This window comes from Podarcis melisellensis (assembly GCF_964234715.1).
Source record: "Podarcis melisellensis genome assembly, chromosome: 7".
NCBI classification, from domain to species: Eukaryota; Metazoa; Chordata; class Lepidosauria; order Squamata; family Lacertidae; genus Podarcis; species Podarcis melisellensis.
Window position 1 is genome coordinate 45460823 of NC_138539.1, and position 21238 is coordinate 45482060.

Sequence of the window (21238 nt, forward strand, 5' to 3'; positions counted from 1 at the left end):
AACTGTCTATTTATTTATTTATTCATTCATTCATTAAAAGTATTTGCATACTGCTTTTAATTAAAAAATATATAAACATTTTGCAACAACCATACACATATACAATAGAAAGCATGTAAAATTTAAAATCTGAGATCAGCTGGCATTACAGTAATTCCTTAATTGAGTGCGGAAGCTAGGTGGCATACAAATGTTTTCTGCAGACATTTAAAGGCCAAAACAGGAAGCGACTGCTGAATCTCTACTGGCACAACATTCCCCAGGACCAGGCCGACAACATTAAAGGCTTGGTTTCCTGCTGTAGTCAGATGAGCCTCGCCAACTCAAGGTTTCCTATGTACCATGTAGCCAGTCTTTGGGAAATCCAAAATATGGCATCCTACATGGATTTCCAAGTTAATGACCCAAATCACCTGTGTATCTTCTTATTTCATTTGGAAAAGAGCTGGTGCCTAAGAGCTTCATGATGCAAAACTTACTCTATATGTTTCTTCTACTTTGCTCCTAAACCACAGTAAGAAAATGTTCTGCTGTTCTCATTAAATGTATCGTTACTTATTCTTTTTTGTCTCTGTGTCTTGAGAAGTCATGCCACCTCCAATTTCTTTCACCAAGTTACTTGTTTTCCTGTTAAATGGGCTCCCTCAACGAAAAAGGGTTGAAAACCACTGATTTCAACAACGGAAGGTAACCTGTTGAGACAGGTTTGTCTGCAGCAATCTGCCTGCTGCTGAAAACTATGAGCTAGGGTCAAGTTTGCCTCTCTCTTGAAGAAAATGATCAAGCAGACAGTACAAGCATTGGATGGATTTTCTAGACTCAGTCCAGTCAGGGTTTAGAACTGAGCTAAAGTGAGAAGGCACATTGTTTTGTCCCTATGCACAAACTGGGGTGTGTGTGTGTGTGTGTGTGTGTGTGTGAGAGAGAGAGAGAGAGAGAGAGAGAGAGAGAGAGAGAGAGAGAGAGAGAGAGAGAAGAGAAGAGACAGAAACAGAGGGAAAGAAACTGTGCACTCTTCTGGACCTTTCAGTGGCTTCTGATGAAATTGATCATCAAATTCTTCAGGAGTATATGGCACTGTCTGGCAGTCCATCTGTTCCCAATTGCTGGACTGCTATCAAAAGAGAGCACTTTAGGATGGCAGCTTCACCCCACTAGTCTTTGTCTTGTGTGGCACAGCAAGGGTTTGACCTTATCTCCTGTGCTTTTCAATACCAACACCTGCTCTTAAAAAAACAATGTTTTTCAGTTTACTTGTGAAGTTTTATTGCTTGTTGAAAGTGGTTTTTCCCCAATTATTGTTGCAGGTTTCATATTTTGAGCAGCACTTGGATTTTCCTTTGAAAACTGCAGATAAATGGTACAGAAATGCTAAATAAACAAAATAAGCATTCTTGCAGTTATAAAGACTCTTTGGATCCCATCCAATGCGTCCTTAGATGTCGTCATTTAATTGCCACAGCAGTAATTCACTCACCATTATCATTTGTATTGTAACAGTTACAACCTGGATGGGGAATTAGAAGTCTTTTTTATATATTTCCCCAAATCTCATCAGCAAACTACACTAATTTTCCCTCCATATGCTCTTTTTTATGTCATTAATGGCTGAAGGCAACCTCCCACTCACCTATTTCAATGTCGCACATGTAATCCAATTCTCCTGATAAGCAGCTGTTCTCTTTCCTGACATTATACAGAGTTACTCAGAACTCACAATTTGCGCTCGGAAATGGTGAAGGTCAGTCTCAGAATTGAGGATAGGGAGCAAGACAGTCAGCTAAGGCTGCAGTCTTAAGGATGCTTACTTGGAGATAAGTGCGGCTGACATCAAAAGGGCTGGCCTCCGCACAAGAACCTTCAGAATCAGCTTGTAAAACTGAACATATATTCATGTTTTGGATGCAGTTCACAGTAAGCAGATAAGAATTAGCCACGCACAGAACCAAGAACCGTGGAAGGAAAGAGTATGGAGCATCTGGAAATCCCTTCACTGCCATAGCAATTTGGCAACTATCCTGGTTTAAAGACAACTGCAGATCTGTGTGGAGACTGCGGTAAGCAGAACATGCCCCAACTATGCAGCCGACTCCTCCTTCTCAAGAAACATATGCAGATAATAAAAAGAGGCTTTGTTTCATTAATAAAAAGTGATACCTCTGGTTACGTACTTAATTCGTTCCAGAGGTCCGTTCTTAACCTGAAACTGTTCTTAACCTGAAGCAGCACTTTAGCTAATGGGGCCTCCTGCTGCTGCCGCGTCACCGCATGATTTCTGTTCTCATCCTGAAGCAAAGTTCTTAACCCGAGATACTATTTCTGGGTTAGCGGAGTCTGTAACCTGAAACGTATGTAACCTGAAGCGTATGTAACCTGAGGTACCACAGTATGAGAATAGGGAAAACATAAAATAGATGAGTGCTGATGAAACATACAAACTGTATTGCATTTTTTATCTCCATTTCAACCCACACCTGGAATTATCATCCAGGTGCTCTAGGTCATCTCCCCCCAATCTGATGTCCTCAAGTTATGGACTTCAACTCCCAGTTTTCCAAGCTGGCTGGAGCTGATGGGAGTACAAAACACATCAAGGACACCATGTTGAGGCATATGGATTTTTGTACTCTTTACTTGGCTGGAGAACTGCATTGCAAAATTCAGAGAAGTGCAAATTTAGAAGAATGCCTGTGTTTCAGACTGCGTATTTGTTTCAGAAAGTGCAGATTAGGTAGGTTCACCTTTAAATGTGAATTGTATTCGATTTCTCCCTCAACCATAGCTTCTGTTAAAGGAAGAGCCCCAGCAACAAAGCTGGCAAACCCTAGATCTCTGGAATATACAGAACTTACAGTACTACTGCACAAAATTTAGGGGTAGCCCAGTCTGAATAAATGGAAAATTCACAACAGGGAAACATCATCACTGGGACTAACCAAAGCATAACAAAATAGCTTTCAAGTTTTTGTAACATTTTGGTCGGTCCGAGTATATTACTGTATTGTGGGTTACTTCTGTCACTTGATATGGTTATCTATGGGTTTCGGGTTTTTTTGCATGAATTATGATGAGACTAGATATTATTTTTCTTTAGCAAGCATAATACTAGTGCAAATATCTGAAGAAGTGTGCATGCACACGAAAGCTCATATCAAGAACTAACTTAGTTGGTCTTTAAGGTGCTACTGGAAGGAAAAAAAATTTTGTTTTGACTGGTGCAAATAAATTAAGGTTACCAGACGTCCCCGTTTCCCGGGGACAGTCCCTGGATTTGCAAATCAGTCCCCATACAAAATCCATTGAACTTGAAAAGTGTCCCCGGATTCACTGAAAAAAATCTGGTAACCTTAAAATAACTCACCTTATATAAGGCAGAGCTCAACCTGGCACTAAACACAGGTCCTAACACTGAGCTGTTGCAATAGCTACTACTTACTATGCACCCTGGGATTGCTGCTTTTTCCCTGGTGGAGCCACTGTGATTTTAACACATGTGGAGAAGGCAGATATTCAATAGGTGCAGATTTATCCATAAAAGTGAGTCAAAGTTATTTCCTAACTTTGGGCTATGCTTCTCACAAATGTCTAGTTCAAGTTATTAAGCCCTTTACTGACATGTATTTATATACCGCTTGATTGTAAAAAAACAAAACAAAACAAAAATCTCAAAGCAATTTACAAAAAGATAAATACAAAATTATGGTACCTATGTCCGTCAATATTTTTTTTAATCACACAGCTGTTGTTTAAAAAGGGTCTCTATTGGAAAAAGAGAGAGAACACTTTAAATTGGTCCCAGGCATTGCCTCTCATGGGTGTAATCTAAGCAAGCACTTAGATTAACACCAATAATCAAGAAAATCTCCATGAAACTGCTGGATGATCTTGGTGGTGACTGGTTGTGGTGGAGGGACCATCCTCTTTATCAAAGCCTTCTATATTTTAGAAATTGCACCTTTTCTTTCTGTGAGGAGTACAACATGCACCTTTCTCTTTGCAAGGAATATAATGGATACCAGATCTCAGTCTGATGGCAGAATACAGGGCACAAAAGGGCAACATCACAGCTATGCCCAATCCTGAACCCATCAAAAGGTTGATGTGACTGTGCCCAACAATAAAAAGCTGAGTGCCAAAGCAGCTGCTAGTCTCAGAACCAGGAAATGAGGGTGAAACTTACCGTATTGGCCCGAATATAAGCCTCACTTTTTTCCCCAAATTCCAACTGTGAAAAGTTAAAGTGTGGCTTAAATTCGCAACCTTACAGAAACTGGTTTTTATGATATTGCTGCTGAAACAGACACACGGTAAAACGGAACGGGTGTGAGTGCCTGAGGAATTTTAAGGGAACGGCTTGTATTCAGGTATTGTCGTTTTTTCTTTCCCCCCTTGAATTTTAAAGGTGTGGCTTCTATTCGGGCAAATGAAGGGGGCGGGAGTATGAGATCCCTTAAAATAATTCTTCTTCTTTTCCTTTCCAATCCTTTCATGCATGCCTACTGATGATATATGTAGTGGGGACCTTCATACATAGGTGGTGGTAGGTATCTTTTTTTCTACTAGCTCTCTGCCAGCAGGTACCAACAGAAAGAAAGACAGAAAGGGGAGTTTCAGTGACCAAACTTACACAATAATAGCGTCACAAAACAGCTCCTAGGACCACAGCATTAAAGCCACATTTGTTCCTCATCACAAGGGGCTATTAGTACCAAAAGGTGCTTGGCGGGTGTGGCTAATACTAATGATGTGCATGCATTCTGTTTAATTTTATATTGTGAATTTTTGGGTTTAGTACATGTATGTATTCTCTGCCCTGGGACCATCAGGTGAAGGTGCACATAATAAATAAAATAAAAATTTCTGCTGCTAATTTTTATCTACAATGCTGCTTTTTGATTGCATGGTTTTAAGTTTGCATTTTCTTTTATATAGATTGCATTTGTTATATGCTACTCCCTGAGCAGAGGACTGGGTAACAGGACCACTTCACTACACATGAATCAGGAGGACAGCTGCTTCTTACCATCTTCTGATAAAGTGGAGCTGTGGGTGGGAGTTTCCATCCCAACAGGAGTGTTGCAGACAGTAGTGTAGAGGCAAATGCAAAGTTCAGGGTCCCTTCATGACTGCCACACCCATTCTAAGATTATACAATCATCTGATAATTATACAATAACAATTAGGGATGCATCACTGTGATCAATGTTGCCTTTCAGCAATATCTACTATTTTCTGTGCACATACAAGGGCAAATTCATTGGGGTGCTCCAATAACATATTTCAGAGTGACTTAAGTTGTGTTTTCCATGAAGTTCCATTGTACATAACAGAACCCGCACGCAGACACATGCCTAGGATCCCTTGCACCCCTGGCAAGGAGCTGCATTGGCTCCTCCAAAGCTTGGAGAGACCATGGACCAGAAATTCCAAAAGTTTGTGCTATGGCACCTTTCCTCTGCAGCCATCGGGGTCACGTCTGCTCTGCTCCGCCTCCCCTTCTCCTCCTCCTCCTCCTCCATTGATCCTTCTGCCTGGGTGAGTGGGCAGGCTCAAAGCAACTCTGAGCCAGAGTGGAGAGGTGAGATTTTTGCACCCCCTGGGGCTTGCACCCTTGGCAGGGGCCAACCTAGCCAAACCCTAGGTACACTGCTGCCTTCATGCTATTCTCTTGAAACTCAAGTGCCTTGTGTTTTCATTTTTCTTACAATCTTTCGAGCATACTGTGGCTAAAAAGCTCCCCTTTCATGCTAATTAGGCAGCTCTAGAATGCTGGAGACAGGACTCTGCTGCAGAAATAATAGCAGGTCTTTGACCCCTCCAAACCCCAAACCACCAGAGGTACCAGAATCCCAGCAATGCATGACCTCCTCCCCAGTAACTCTTCCACGTCCTCAAGGGTCTCCTTAACCCCCGTGAAGATTGAGTGCCTATCCTTTTACATGAATGAAATATTTATTCCAAACTCAGAAATTAAGTTCATTGTGTAGCCCATCATCACCCTGAGGCAAGTTGTAAATACCATTCGCCAGACATTCCAGGAGAACAGCTGGCTCCCAAGTTGCTTTATCCTGTCACCCCTTACCTTTATTCCCAGAGTCGGCCCCCTCCCCTTATCCCCATTTGGCATCAGTGGCAGTAGCAACACTACAGCTAGTTGCGAATCACACTGAGGTTATGAACACAGACTTATCAGCTGGTGTGCAAGACAGTGTTTGTAAGGGAGACAGGAGCCATCTGTGAATTTGGATCTCTTCAGGATGGGGTGAGGTGACAAATTAAATAAACAAGGAAACCTTTACAGGCAGGCTGCTCTTGTCTTCTAGCTTGCAAAAGTTCACTAGGCAGAAGAATAAGAGTGGCTAAGAATACATTAAGATCTGTATTAGAGGTGTTTTTTCCAGGTGATTCCACCTGCAGAAGGGAAGAGACCCTAGTGATAACCTTTATTTAAAATTTCTTAGATCCCAATTGCTCTATGTAGATTATGTATTAAATGCAAGGTATTGTACTAAATTTCAGCAAAGCCTGCCTTTTGTTGCTGTGCCGCATAGATTAAACAGATTCCAGACTCAAAAGCAAAACAAAGCCCAAGCCAGATAATGCTATTTCAATCAGCTCTCTTGGTTGTCCTTAACATTGGGGGTGGGGGGTGGGGAATTGTTAAAGAGTCACGATCAATCACAGAGAACTTTCGGGTAGGGTGGGGAGGGGAAACTGAAACAAAATTCCTGAATTGCACTCAGAAACCAATGTTCTGGTTTTCAAAGAACTGGTAGAATGTGTTCCTGGTCACAAGCTGTGCCAAGTAGACAGACAGCTGGATTCTGTTCCAAGACACAAAACGTTCTATTCAAAGTGTATGCAGCTAGAATAACCAGCCATCAAAATGACTTTTGTAACAGCTTTCTCTACTATCAGTCTCAGGCGGGGGTGGTGGAAGGGAATTATTTCACAGCAGTGGACTGATCACTTAATGTGAAAGAATTTGGGGTGATTTCTTTTTTTAAAAAAAGATCAAATGGATGTACAATGCATATCAAAGAAAGACTCAACGAATTATCACCAGGTAAGTACACAGTTCGCACCACAACTAGAGTAGCATGCAATCTTCATGGCACTGAAGCAAACCCATTCCAGAGTTGGAAAGATGCCTTCTTTCGCTACTGTGCTTTAAAATTATACCTATGTGAGATCTGCTTCCAAATAATAATAATAATAATAATAATAATAATAATAAAATTTATTATTTATACCCCGCCCATCTGGCTGGGCCTCCCCAGCCACTCTGGGCGGCTTCCATAAAAACCAAAAATACAGTAAAATATCACACATTAAAAACTTCCCTGAACAGGGCTGCCTTAACATGTCAGGTAGTTGTTTATCGCTTTGACATCTGATAGGATGGCGTTCCACAGGGCGGGTGCCACTACCGAGAAGGCCCTCTGCCTGGTTCCCTGTAGCTTTGCTTCTCGCAATGAGGGAACCGCCAGAAGGCCCTCGGCGCTGGACCTCAGCGTCCGGGCAGAATGATGGGGGTGGAGACGCTCCTTCAGGTATACTGGACCGAGGCCGTTTAGGGCTTTAAAGGTCAGCACCAACACTTTGAATTGTGCTCGGAAACATACTCGGAAATGTTGCAATGTCTACTTGTCCCCTAGCAGGAGTAGTCCTTACTGGGGTTCCAGCTGGCCATGGCCTCCCCCAGGAGACCATTCCATGCCCCCTCCCTTCATTTTATATTTTTATTCTTTCTTTTCTCTTTTCCACTGTTACGACACTGAACCATCTGTGGCCATTAAGTCTGCTCAGTACTCAATGGGCTTTTCCCTTTTAGTCGTAATTCTCCTCTTAGGTTTTGGGGGTTCCTAAAACCATCTTTGTGCTTCTGCAAACCCTGCAGTTCCCCTGGACATACTGATATCACCCTTCTTATTTCCCAGTTTTCCTGTTTTGGCTCCACTTCCATCAGCAGTCAACACTCGAGTTTGTTATTAGAGGGACTGATTGATAGCATCATTTTGCAATCTAGCTAGTACATCGTCTCCAGTGGGGAAAAGTTACATGCCATACTCCTCATGCAGCCCCAACAGTTGGTACAAGTATCTCGTAAAGCTGTAAACAGACAGTCAAGGGCACAGTCCTAAAAACATTAACTAGGGAACTCAGTGGAAATGACAACAGGAAAAAAATGGAGAATTGGAGAAAGCAAGATCCCATGTAATAAGGGGGGGAGTGCCAATTCCAGCTTGTGGGGGGTATCCCCAGGCAAGACCCATCAGTTCCCGCCACCTTGAATGGACCCACCTTGCCTCTATCTCCATTGCCTATTCTCTTGGACTCTTCTTCTGGGTCCAATATGCAGAGCAGTCCAAAGGAAGAGGATAATGTAAGCAGAAGCTCCTCCTGGTGCTGCTGCTGCTGCTGCTGCTGCTGTCATGGCTCCCTCACTTACAGAGCACAGATAAACAGGCTTTTGAGAGCAATTGAGGGTCAAGGGGTTCTCTGCTGAGACACAGGCCTTGGCAGGTCTCCAGCAATGTTCATCCCTGATGCTTGTTTTGATGGAGAGAGACAACAGCTACCCAAGTTAAAAAACAACAACTGTGTGGATGTTTTTAGTATGCATTTTGACTGGGGCCAACAACATTTGGTTGGTATTACCTAGGCAACTGATTTATACCAAGTCAGATCATTTGTCCACGTAGCTCAGGATTGTCTACATTGGCTGGGTGCAGCTCCAGGGTTTTAAACAAGGATTTTTCTCTCCTCTACCAGGAGAGACTGGGGATTGAATCTGGTACCTTTAAAGGCAAGTGCTTTAAGATGAAGCTATGACCCCCTTCTTTCTTTTTAATCTTCACCATACGGTTTGTTTGTTTTTAATGGCCCCAATTAATCAGGCACTACAATGCCTGGTAACCAGGCAAAAAGTAGAGATGTTCAATTAAACCATGCTGTATTATGGAGCTGTGCTGTTCCTCGTTCATTTCAGCCAGTCAAAATGGGGGGGGGGAATCATTGCAGTGCAGGGCTTTGCACAGGCATAGGCAAACTCGGCCCTCCAGATGTTTTGGGACTACAATTCCCATCATCCCTGATCACTGGTCCTGTTAGCTAGGGATCATGGGAGTTTGGAGGGACGAGTTTGGGGATGCCTGGCTTAACGTAACACTGCCTTCGCACCAAGGCACACTCTACGACAGGCAGCCTTCTAATCTCTTCCTCATGGAAGAAGCTCCTCAAGGGAAGGAGAGGAATAATAATAATAATAATACTTTATTATTTATACCCCGCCCATCTGGCTGAGTTTCCCCAGCCACTCTGGGCGGCTCCCAATCAGTGTTAAAAACAGTACAGCATTACATATTAAAAACTTCCCTGACGTTTATAACTAGGAAGCCCTAGTTAGGGCAGTGAGGGAGAAGAGTAGTGGGCCAGGAATGGGCAAGCCCTTCTTGCAGAAGCTTTGAAGTCTGCACATCATGTAGGGAGCAGAATCTGTTGCCTCTTTTCACCAACATCTAGAAGCAGTTCCAAAGGTTCAGAAGGGAAGGATCCTTGAATAAGCAAAAGCATGGACTCAGCAAATATGCTAACACCATCTGACTGCACTCTGCTTTCTACTTGAGAACAAAAGGAAAGCCTACTGAATCAAGCCAATGACCCACCCAGTCCAGCATCTTCACAGTGGCCAGCAAGATGCCTGTGGGAAGTCTGAAAGCAGAGCTTGAGTGCAACAGTACTCTGCCCACTCTTTCTATCTTTTTTTAAGGCAATGGCTTGTTTAGGCAGGCTAAAAGGAAGAAAACAGGAAGTATGTTCTATTTCCATCAGAATCTTTGGTTTTAGGTAAAGGTAAAGGGACCCCTGACCATTAGGTCAAGTCGTGACCGACTCTGGGGTTGCGGCGCTCATCTCGTTTTATTGGCTGAGGGAGCCGGCGTACAGCCAGCAAGACTAAGCCGCTTCTGGCGAACCAGAGCAGTGCACGGAAATGCCGTTTACCTTCCCGCCGGAGCGGTACCTATTTATCTACTTGCACTTTGACATGCTTTCGAACCGCTAGGTTGGCAGGAGCAGTGACTGAGCAACGGGAGCTCACCCCGTCGCGGGGATTCGAAATGGCACTCCTAGTTTGGGGTTTTTAAAAGTTAAAATATGGTTTGACATTTAAAGCATTGCTTATATAAATGTTTCTAAAGAAAACATTGAAAGGAAAATATAGGGTCTCATTGTAGGGTCTCTGCTGTAACCCAGAGGACTTTTATTCACTGAAGTCAGTGGGACTTACACTTGAATGAATATGCCTACAATTGCATTGTTACAGTTTTCACACAACACTTTCTATAGCTAAACTCAGTTGAGATTTATTCATGGAACCACTATGACAGATGTCTTGGGAAGCAGCACACTCAGTCTGCATATTGGCTGTAGCTGGATGTTTTCCAGATTTACCAACTGCTTGCAGTGGCGGAGAGCAGGCAGGGGCGGGGCAGGGCACGCCATCTGCAGGGGTGTGGCACCCAGTGAGGGCGGGGGGCAGCCGCGATGGCACCCTACCGGGATCACTCTGCCGGTAGCCATGTGCTCCCCCCGCACTCCTTTTCCTCCGCTAACGACTGCTTGCCAAGCTTTCCTTTCAGAAACATTAAGTCAATGTACCTAACACCAGCTGTGGCCCACCAATACTCTGAGGGTCACAGGTTTCCTACCCATCATTATATACGACACTGAGCAAAATGACATGGATTGGGGACAATGCATGAAGCCGCATAGATGGGAAGATTCCACTAGGTACTTTTTTCCTTTCACTACGATCCCATGATGAGAAAAGTGGTAAAATTAACTCTACACATTGAACCAAACAGCCTAAACTATAAACAAAGCAGTCCATAGACCACCAGCAGTCCATAGGAACACACAGACTTTACCTGACATCTAAAAGATAACAGGTGAGGCAGATATAAGTTTGACTGTGTTCAAAGTGCCATAACACTTACTTGAAAAGCTTTTGTTGTATAATACATTGATTTCTAATGTTGCTGTTTTTTAAAACTTCAGTTCAGTGTTCTTTAATAAAAAAAAATTCTCTCATGAAGGTGTGACAGTGGTCGACAAGATTTTAAGCAACTGATCATCATTTGCTCCAGGATTTATGTTAGGGGGCAGGACTTTGGTTTGGGGGGGGCAGAACTGAGCTATCTGTGACCTTGTTGGTTGGTTGGTTGGTTAGTTAGTTAAGTATTTTTATTTATTTACTTGATTTAGGTGGGCATCTGCCCCCCCCCCCGCACCCTCTGGCTATGCCTATGCATTTGATGCAAATAGATATAAAAAAGCAAGGCACCATAATGTGGTTGGGCAACCCTAGTGGGCAGGGATTAGATCCAAAAGGGTGACACCAAAGGGGATAATTCCTTTTGGGATTTCACTTTGGGGTTGTCATAAGAGCAAGGACACTACCCTCTTCTGTGTTGTTCTTAGAGTATTATTATTCTTGAAGGGAGTTTGTTTTTATATTTACCTGACAGGGATGCCCCCTGCAAGGTGGTAAGCATTAGGTGTGCTAGTGGCTGTGCCAGACTCCCTGCAGGGAGAGAGTCTGTTTATGGGGAAGGTCCTTAACTCCCTAGGTGAAAAGAGGGGCATTTCCTTGGTGAGAAACTGGGTGGAAACGGTGCTTGGAAAGTTCACTCCAAAAAGGAAGCAGTTTGAGTTCAAGTTCATCCTGTCTAAAAGGAGCTGGTTCCAGATTAAGTTTGTCCTTCTACAAAATGAAGTACTGTATTTTTCCGTGTATAAGAAACTCCCATGTATAAGATGCCCCCTATTTTTGGGGACTCCAAATTAAGAAAACACCCCTCAGCACTACCCATGTATAAGACTAACCCCAATTTTAAACCTAAAAAATCCCTAGTCTTATACACTGAAATATAGTTCAGTTCAAGTTTATCCAAATTAACTTTTTAGTTCATAAAAAGTTTGTCTTTCGCATTCAGAATGTTACAAGCTGTGTGATGAAGTAAAGGGTCTAAAAGTAAATTGGGACCATAATCATATAATAAAATGTTTGACAGACAGAATATTAACTTTGTGCCAGTATTGGAGGACAAGCAAAATTCTTCAGCAAGGAAAATACAGGAAATGCCTCTTGTTCCTTCCTGTTGGTTGCTTAACCATGGTGATTAAGTCGCTAAGCAACCTTAGCAACAGCAGCACCTCCATATCAACCTAATAAGCCTTAGAACATTTCTTCCACAGTTTGCTTTCTAACTTTGTTATATATGTCTGATTGACTTACTTTTTGTTTTAAATGAAATCTAGGACTGGAAGGAGGGAACAAATATGAATTGTTCATAATTTTACACCAAAATGAACCTTTCATTCACCCAGCAATTATTGGAACTACTTTCAAGTGTAGTTCAGAGATGTTTGAAGTATGTAGTGAACTTTGTTCAAATAAGCTAGTTAATTCCAAAAACTGGATGGAAGTTAGTGGTTTCAGGATGAGGGGTTGCTGTTGTTGCATTGCTCTTATTTGGTTGATTTGTTTTTCTGCACCTGCTTATTGGTTAGTTAGTTATTTTTTAAAAATTGAAGTGATAATTGTGTGCCTAAAGTGATATGGTGAGTGTAAGGAGAGTGTGATTGTAGTTCGTATTTATTTTACTATGTACTATGTACATTATTTGAGATACTTATCGTTACTTAACTGTGTTACTTGAAATGTGGGAGTAGTAGTATGTGGAATTATGAATGTGGAATCAGTATTAAATTTTATATTTATATTTATATTTTTTTGTTGTCGTTGGGATATGTAAACCACTTAGAGGTTTCTGTTGAAATATGAAGGAGTATATAAGCTAAATCAACCAACCTTTCAATCCATAAATCTGAAATTCTGGTTGCTAAATTGGCTGGCAAACAATAGTGTGTGCTCCCACTTCTGAACTGAACTAATGACAAAAGTAAAACGCAAGTCACTTATTTGAAGTACATGTACTTAACCATTTTGTCCCACTGACCTCTATGCAATGGGACAGAACTAGATTGTGCAACCTGCAGCTTGAACTACAAAGAATTTCAGGCTGGGTGTTGTTGTTTTTTTAAAAAACACACACTGTATGAGCTGTTTACCTGCCCTTCACCCCATTAAGATTGCATTACTTTTCACTAGGCTACTTTTAAAGTCAAGTGCAAGATCCCAGTGTCAGTGACGTAGCATAGTTGTTCATCAGATCATCCAAATAAACTACCTACATATTTTTATACATGATTTAGTCTTACCACAATTTAACTAGAGATTATACATTTAAACGCAAGTAAACCCCTTGTTTATGACTAGAGCCTCAAGCTGTGCTCTCTAAGCATACTCGGTTGGCAGTACATTCCACAAAATTCATTGGAACTTAATACTAAAGAAATGTGTTTAGAATTGGAGTACTATGTTGCAGTCCATTATTTGTATTCTGAATTTTACACTTGCCTTAAGGCTCCCAAGAAAACCACATAGAAATAAAACAAACCACATAAAAATAAAATAGTAAAACACTTCTAAAGAAACAAGTAAAGTAGCAGATTAAAATTGACAAGTCAATGAGTTAAAAAGAAGAATGTTCCATAATTCAGGCACTTCTCTACATTAACCATCCACCAAGCCTCAGAAGGTGGGGATGTATCAGATAAAGCTATTGGACTAAGACCTTAATTGCTCAAAAAAAGTGAAGCTGGAGGGGCTCTCCAGAAATAACTCCATGACCACCCCACTCAATGAAGCGAGAAAAACTTGCTCCAACCTCCAAAGGTACCTCCCAGACCCCCCACACACACACACCTGCTTCCTCTCAGCTACTTTTTGTAAGCCATAATGGGCAAGAGTTAGAGGGATAGGTGAGAGCCAGTACCTCTTCAAGCATGCCTTGTACATCCATAATGTAAATTTGCCCATACAATACTAACCAGCTAGATCTATAGGCTTATTCCTGTAACCGAATAACTGGAAATGGGGCATAAGCAAATGGTTTTATCTGAAAAATGTCTACCAAGGGTGCTGCAATTGGTTTTTGAAGATAATATGCCCGTGGGTCGAAATGGAGAAAATGTCTTATTATTTAGAAAAGCTCCACTAGGCTAAGGCAGCACAGGTGTAATATTAGCAGAGAACAGAAAAGTATTTCTTTTCCCACACTACCTTTACCACCAAGTAGGCCTTCAAATGGCTCTAGCCAGCGTTTCATCAGACTTGTTATCAGCTTCTACTCCATCTGTATCCCAGTTAATCCACCAGCTGATTCCCAAGCTCCCTGGAAAACAAGGGAGCTGATATGGTTCTAACCAGTAGGACAGAACACCTTGGAAAGCCTGGGTTGATTACCCAGATTAAGTCCAAATTCCAGAGACTGACCAGGGTATCAGCAAAAATGCAAGCCATGTCAGCAATAAAATCTCCCAGGGCAGTTTGAAAACCATTGGATCCATCAGATGCCAAAGGTAATCTGAACAAGTCTTTCAGCTCCAAAAACATTAAGGTCATCAATAGCGTAAAAATTACTGCAGAGGGGAGTGACCTATGGCCCTCAATATGTCCCTGAGTCTAACAACATCTGGAAGGCCCAATGTTCCCCATTCCAGTGTTACCAGATAACCATGACAAGGAAATAGTAAAAAATGTGTGTGCGCGGACACACACATACACACACACACACACACACTATACAACTGATCACAACCACTGAGTGTGTGCCCTACTACATGTGAAAGGGCCCAGATGACTTGTAACAACCCCATGGTTGTCTTGGTGACAATGAAGTCCTGAGCTATATCTATCAGGAGGACGCCGAGGCTATTTCTATCACCTGTGGCAGGGATACTGTTGGGCAGCAGGATAGATGATACACCAAAAAGGGTCCCTAAAAACTGCCATTCTGTCCAGCTAGGTGAGATGGTATCAGAAATAGACTATGGCAATGGCAGTCAATGTGGTACGATGCTGGATGGGGCTGATGACAGTTGGGTTCCAACAGCATCTGAAGAGTGCTGTGTTGACTATCCTAGACAAAAGAGAGAGGTCTCCAATTTCCAGCAAGATCAACAGCCTCATCCAGGCTCAGGTCCTGGGTGGCATTCAAGAACAGCAGCACCAGGCATAAAGGTTTGCTGACAACACAATCTGGGTTTCTTTGGGAGGGAAACAGAACAAATAAGGGGAAAGCTCTTAAATATCTAACCCTTACTCCTTCAACAGACCATCTGTCTTACACCACAATATATGTCCTTACTCATGATATTGGAATCGGGGTACCTACATCCTATAACCCATGCACAACACATTAAAACACAAATAAAAAGGAAGCACAACCTTGATATTGAAAACATGAATTGACAAACAGTGAGTAAGCAGTAAAAATGGGATGTTTAAAAATATCAGCTGTTAAAATTAGCAACAGACATAAATTTGATGGCAAAACAAATATAAGTCATTTACTAGAAAGTAAATAATCTGAACTCCATGACTTTTTCCATGAGACTGTTTTTATTAAGGGGCATTGATGCATGGTTACTGAGAACCATTGGGCTCAAGCAGATTCACTCCTGAACAAGTATGCATAGGATTACAGCTCTATTTTGCATTTTTCACATCTGTATAAAAAAAACCAAAAAAATGATGCAGGCAAATCAGCAACTGCAACTCTCTTCTGGTTTTTATCCTACACTATCAGCATTATGAAGGGATGAGTTCCAGACCAAGGCAGCAGACCTACACAAGTATTCCTGGAAGCAAGTACCATTAAACCCTGTGGATGGAATTTACTTCCAAGAAAATATGCAAAGTATTGCACTGATTAAGGCATTGTCAGGATAATTGCTCTCAGCCAGCCAGCAGTCCTTAATTCAGCCCTAGAGACTGGAACCCTACTACTTGGAATTTTGTCCCACTGAAATCAACGGAGTAAATCTGCATAGAATCTGTCTATATTACTAGAGAACAAACAGTATTCTGCATGTATTATTAAGTCCAGTAAAATTTGTGGAGCCCGGGTATCTATTCAGGATAGGAATGTTTTCCTGAGTGTTCTGGAACAATTGCCTAGTTCCCGCAAGTACAGTACTGTACAGACTTTGGCACTTCTGCAACCACCTTCCTCCTACTTCAAATTTACACCCGTAAATTTAGGACCCAGTAGTGATATTTGCACAGTTCTGTTTTGTTTTGTTTGTTTGTTTTACACTAAATATACTTCTTTCTCCCTCGCATCTGTACTTGGTAGTTTGCATCTGGGGGGAAAGCAACCCAATTGGTACCGTAAAAGCCATCCTCATTCACCCACCCACCAAAGAACCATGAACCCCATAGAGCGCCAAGAGCAAAAATGTTGCAGGAAGGGGCGGAGGAGGAATACCCTCCTGCCGATTCCCTTTATTTATATTTTAATTCCCCCTGCCCGCCTCCCGTCGGAGAGAAGCGCCTGTCACCTCCAACTGTCACCACAGCTGCGTGTCTCCGAAAGGGATCCCAAAACTTTCCAGCGACACGGAAGAAGACTACCCGGGAGCGCGAGGTAAGGCAAGTCCAAAGAAACACGCGCGATCTATTGTTTCCAACCCACTTCCTCCCGCGTGGGTTTAATTCATTCGTCCCCGATGGATCGATTCGCCCCACTCGGAGCGCGTTGATCAGTCTCTCGCGGCCAGAGGCTCGTCGCTCCGCGCGAAGCCTCCTGTTGGCAGAGGGCTGGCCTAGCAAGTTTGGGGGGAAGCGAAGGGCTCGGGCCAGGCGCACCGTCTGTTGGCGAATCTGACACCCACATGCAGCCTTCTTCGGCGGGGGGGACGACCAAGGCTCGGGGCAGGCCACGATCTCCCGCCCGGGTCCTCTCTCCCTCCGCCCCCCGCTTTTGCAATCTCCCTTCTCTCCAACTGGGTCAAAAGTGGACTTTGCTGGGTCCCTCAGCCCAAAGCAGCCCGACCACCCCAGCCCAAGGAGGCGCATTTTGCACCCAAAGTAGTGACGTTTACTGGGAATGTAGAACCGACGACCCCCCCCCCAGCCCTCCACAAGCCCTTCCAAGCGCAGCCCCTTCCTCTCCTGGTGCAGCCCGGCCCGGCCTGCCGTTCCCGGGAGACGAGCGAGCGAGCGGCGAACCCCCCTCTCCTTCCCCGCCCCTGCTTCCCTTCCCCGCCCCGGCCGCTTTTTATTAATTATTGTCGCTGTTATTATTGCAACATCCCACCAGAGCAAAGGCAAGCGAAGCGCCCCCCCCCCCTTTGCGGGAAGTGGGGTGGCTTGTGTTTCCTTACCGTGCGAGGAGCGGGAGAAGGAGCGCAGGGTCTCGGGGGTCTCGCCGGACCCCCGTCTCTGCCTTCCGTGCCGCCCGCCCCCTCCCGCACAGCTGCTCCGCGAAACTCTCCGAAGGCGATCGGCTTGGCGCTCTCCGGCTGCCTCTCTGGCGCTGGCGCTGAGGAGGAGGAGCGGCCCAGCCGAGGGGCGGAGACAGGGGGCTGGCATGGCCGGGGCCGTCCCTCTTGGCTCGCCGCGGGGGAGGGGCAGAGACCCAGGGGCGTCCGAGCCGCGCTCTCGGGCTCCGCGTCCATTCGGCCCTTCGAGCTCTTTCGAGGCGGCTCTGACAGGGAGGGAGGGAGAGGCGTCTTCCTTGCCTCATGCTGACTGGGGGCGAGGAAAGGGCGTTTTGAGGCTCTCGTGGTCGGAAACGTCCCACTCGCCTCAGTGGGGTTTGGTAGCCTTTCCGCCTCAGGAAGAGTCCCGGAGAGGGGGAGAAAGAAGTAGGGCAAAGAGTCGTGGCTCTCGCGCGGATTCCGGCCACGTTTGAGGGGTGGCTGTGGGTTGGGGGGCGGCGCGCGGACACGAGCACAATAGCGCAACCTTGTACTCTGGAATAGGCTATCGCCACCAGATTCCGCACGGACCACAATCCTAACTTAGATTAGGAGAGGCTTTCTGACCACAAGGCACTCGTGAAGTGATGTTGAATTTGATGTTGTAAACGGACAGAGCAAATACCTTCCTTGCGTTTGTTTGCTTTGCTCCGCACCTAGGAAAATGGGCAGAGGCTTTGCTATGCAGTGCAGTGGGATCCCCTCTGCATATTTACTCAGCAGGAAATGTTGACTTCAATGGGCTTATTCCCAAATAAACGTGCCCAGGATTGCAGCTTTCCCGTGCGATTCTGTGGGACGGCACCACCCCTTTTTAGGGTTGCCATATTTCAAAAAGTAAAATTCCTGACACCCGCAAAGCTCAGGGTTTTTGGTTTTTTTTAAGAAAACCACCAAAATTGTTAAGCTTTTAGGGGGGAAAACATTTTGCCACTTCGGCAAAATTCCCCCCCCACACCATTTTTGCACCTGAAAACCAGGACATGTCAGTACAGTAGTACCTCGGGTTACATACGCTTCAGGTTACAGACGCTTCAGGTTACAGGATGAGAACAGAAATCGTGCTCCAGCGGCAGCGGGAGGCCCCATTAGCTAAAGTGGTGTTCAGGTTAAGAACAGTTTCAGGTTAAGAACGGACCTCCGGAATGAATTAAGTTCTTAACCCGAGGTACCACTGTAATTTTCCTGGCATGTGGCAAGCCTACTTTTGCTGAAGCTAAGTAGGCCTCGGTCTGGTCTGGAAACCACACTTCTGCATGTCTTTCTTAGGTTGGCATGATGGACAAATGAGAGGATATAGCTGTAACGTTTTCTTGGAAATAGGCCCTACCTTCTTCAGTAGGGATTACTCCCTAGTTAAATTTGTTGAGGGTTTCGCAACAGTGCTAGAAATTGAACCGAGAATGTTGCCAGAGAGTTCCTCTCAGGATCACAGATAGACTTGGCCTAGAGCTGGGGGGTCAAAGGACAGGGATGGAGTATAGAAGAAAGCAAAGCAGTGAGAGTCAGAAGAGGCCGCCGTGAAGGCTTATTTGAAGCTGAAGAGGAAGGAAGGAGGGAAAGATGTCAGAGATGGGCTTTTGTTCAGTTGGACCACCCACCTCATACCCATTCCTCCTCCTCCTCCCCCCGCCCTCACCTTCCTGCTTGTCCTTCAGAAGGGGAGCGCTTCTAGCCTTGGAGATTGAGATATCAAGAGCTTAGCCAGAAATGATCCCTTGGCTTGTTTTTCTCCTTGGGGGCTGAGAATGACATAAGTAGCTCTTTTTCTTACATGATAGAGCAACAACTTTGCTGGCAGTTGCAGAGTAGGATGCTGGGGAGGCGAGTCAAGACGAACAAATTAAAACATTCCATTACCTAAAGCAGAGGCATCCTTGCACCCAAAGTTCAGAGGCTGTGCTGGTGTAAACTAAAATAACACATAATTACAGTCTGGTACGTTTTTGAAAAATCTTGATGCACTTGGTATACTTTACATTATTTGGATTGCAAGCTACAATAGAGTTCATTGTATAAACCCATCTTATCCTGACACTTCTCTCCCCCCCTCTGAAGTGCTGACCACATTGCAATTTTATCACACCCCAGCCTACAGATGTTGCTGGACTACAACTCTCATCATCCCTGACCATCTCTTCATTCCTGATCGTTGGTTGTGGTGCTTGGGATGATGTAGCCCAACAACAACTGGAAGGGATTAAGTCAATTAAGGCTGTCCTGCACACCAGGGGTCGCCAACGTGGTGCCTGTGGGTGCACATGTATCCACATAAATCTTCCCAGGGCCCACAGGTTCCTTCTACAGTCACAATTAAGTTCCAGTGTGTTTGATATATCTGGGTATCTTGGAGATTAACAATGGGCTTGCATCAGAGATGCTTGTACACTCACTCTCCCCCACATGCTATTGTTCTGCTCTATTCTGCACAGATGACACTGCGTCTAGAGTACTGGGCTCAGTTCTGGGTTCCACAACTGCATAGGTGTCCACAGTTGGAGGAGACCTAGAGAGGAGGCTTGACCACCACCCCTTCCCTGGAATTCTAAGTGTACTGATGATTTTAATACATGGGAATGAAAGAGCTCTAGTACACTTCACTAAACAGTCAAAGGCCTAGAGAGATCTCGATTCCCAATTGCAAGGCTACCAGACTGTTTGTACTTTTCTGAAGGAGGGCCCAAGCTAGCAGCTCACTGTTCAGATTAATGTGGCTTGTTCATCTCTGCTGATGCTGCTTTCAATTAGCCTTTTTCAAATCTTATGTCATCCATTACATTAGCATCAATTCCATCCCCCCTCTTATTGCAATAGACTTTATTATAATAGCCTTACGCAGGCTTCCAGGGACCCTAGAGGGGAGGGAGACAGTGATAATTGGGTTCAAACTGGAGGGATTCAGGCAGGAGTGTGGAACATCCTTAACTGAAGACACTGTTCCCATCTCAACATGCTCCCCTCCCATGATAAAAATGATGGATGTAAATAATCTAATGTTGCTTGTGGAAGTTTTCACAAAAAAAGACCCACTTCATATACATTCCGCTGCTCTAGCACTGATCACCACAAGGTCCTTGAAGTGCAAGTAAGCTGTTACATTTGCGCAAAAGGTTGTTGAAAAACCTAAACCACTTTGGCAGCGCAATGCCCCCTTTTCTGCAGAACCAGTGGTGCTAGTGAAGCTAGAGCAGAAGGTTAAAGCAAAGACAGGGGGGAGGGAAGTATTCCTATCACTCTTTCGTTGATGCAAGATTGAGATACAGAAGTTAGCAGGCTCACTGAAGGTCATGAAGCCTCTGCAGCAAGATCAACAAAAAAAACCCCTCTGAATTCTGTTCCTTATGGCTATGTCTGTCTTTTTATCTCATTGTGTCTGAGATGACGGAGGATAATCTGACAGATACACACTTCATAATAGTACTGGAGTGTGCATCAAGTTCTTGGGTTTCATAATTCAAGACCACTGCCACAGAGAAAAGAAGTAGATCCAGGAGATAAGGTTCTCAAGGAGATGAAAGTTGAAAGAAGGTTTCTTACAACCAGTGTTGACATACTTTCTTTATCTTTCCTCCCACTGAGTCACTCTCCCAACAGACCTAAGTTGAGCAACTGGCATGCAACCACTTCTGCAGATAGTTCAAAGGCATAGATCTCCTGTAAGGCATTTCTTAGAGAGAGAGCGAGAGAGAGAGAGAGAGCAGGTTGCTTATTTAGGACAGCATCACAATTGCTATGAGTACACGTGTTTTCATTAAGAGTGTGGGTTTCATATAGCTGTGTGCAAAGATCTTTAAACATCTGAACATGTGCATCTGGGAACTCCGTATGGACACAGAAAAACAAA

The 21238-nt window shown here is 44.1% G+C and overlaps 1 protein-coding gene across 2 annotated transcripts in view; it reads right to left on the bottom strand.

Annotated features, from left to right (window-relative positions):
• Positions 1–17435, bottom strand: part of GREB1L (GREB1 like retinoic acid receptor coactivator) — a 155461-nt gene extending 138026 nt beyond the window's left edge. For both annotated transcript variants that reach the window (XM_081917987.1, XM_081917988.1), the window contains exon 1: positions 17299–17435. The gene's annotated coding sequence lies outside the window, so the exon portion shown is untranslated. The remainder of the gene's footprint in view (positions 1–17298) is intronic.
• Between the last annotated feature and the right edge of the window lie 3803 nt (positions 17436–21238).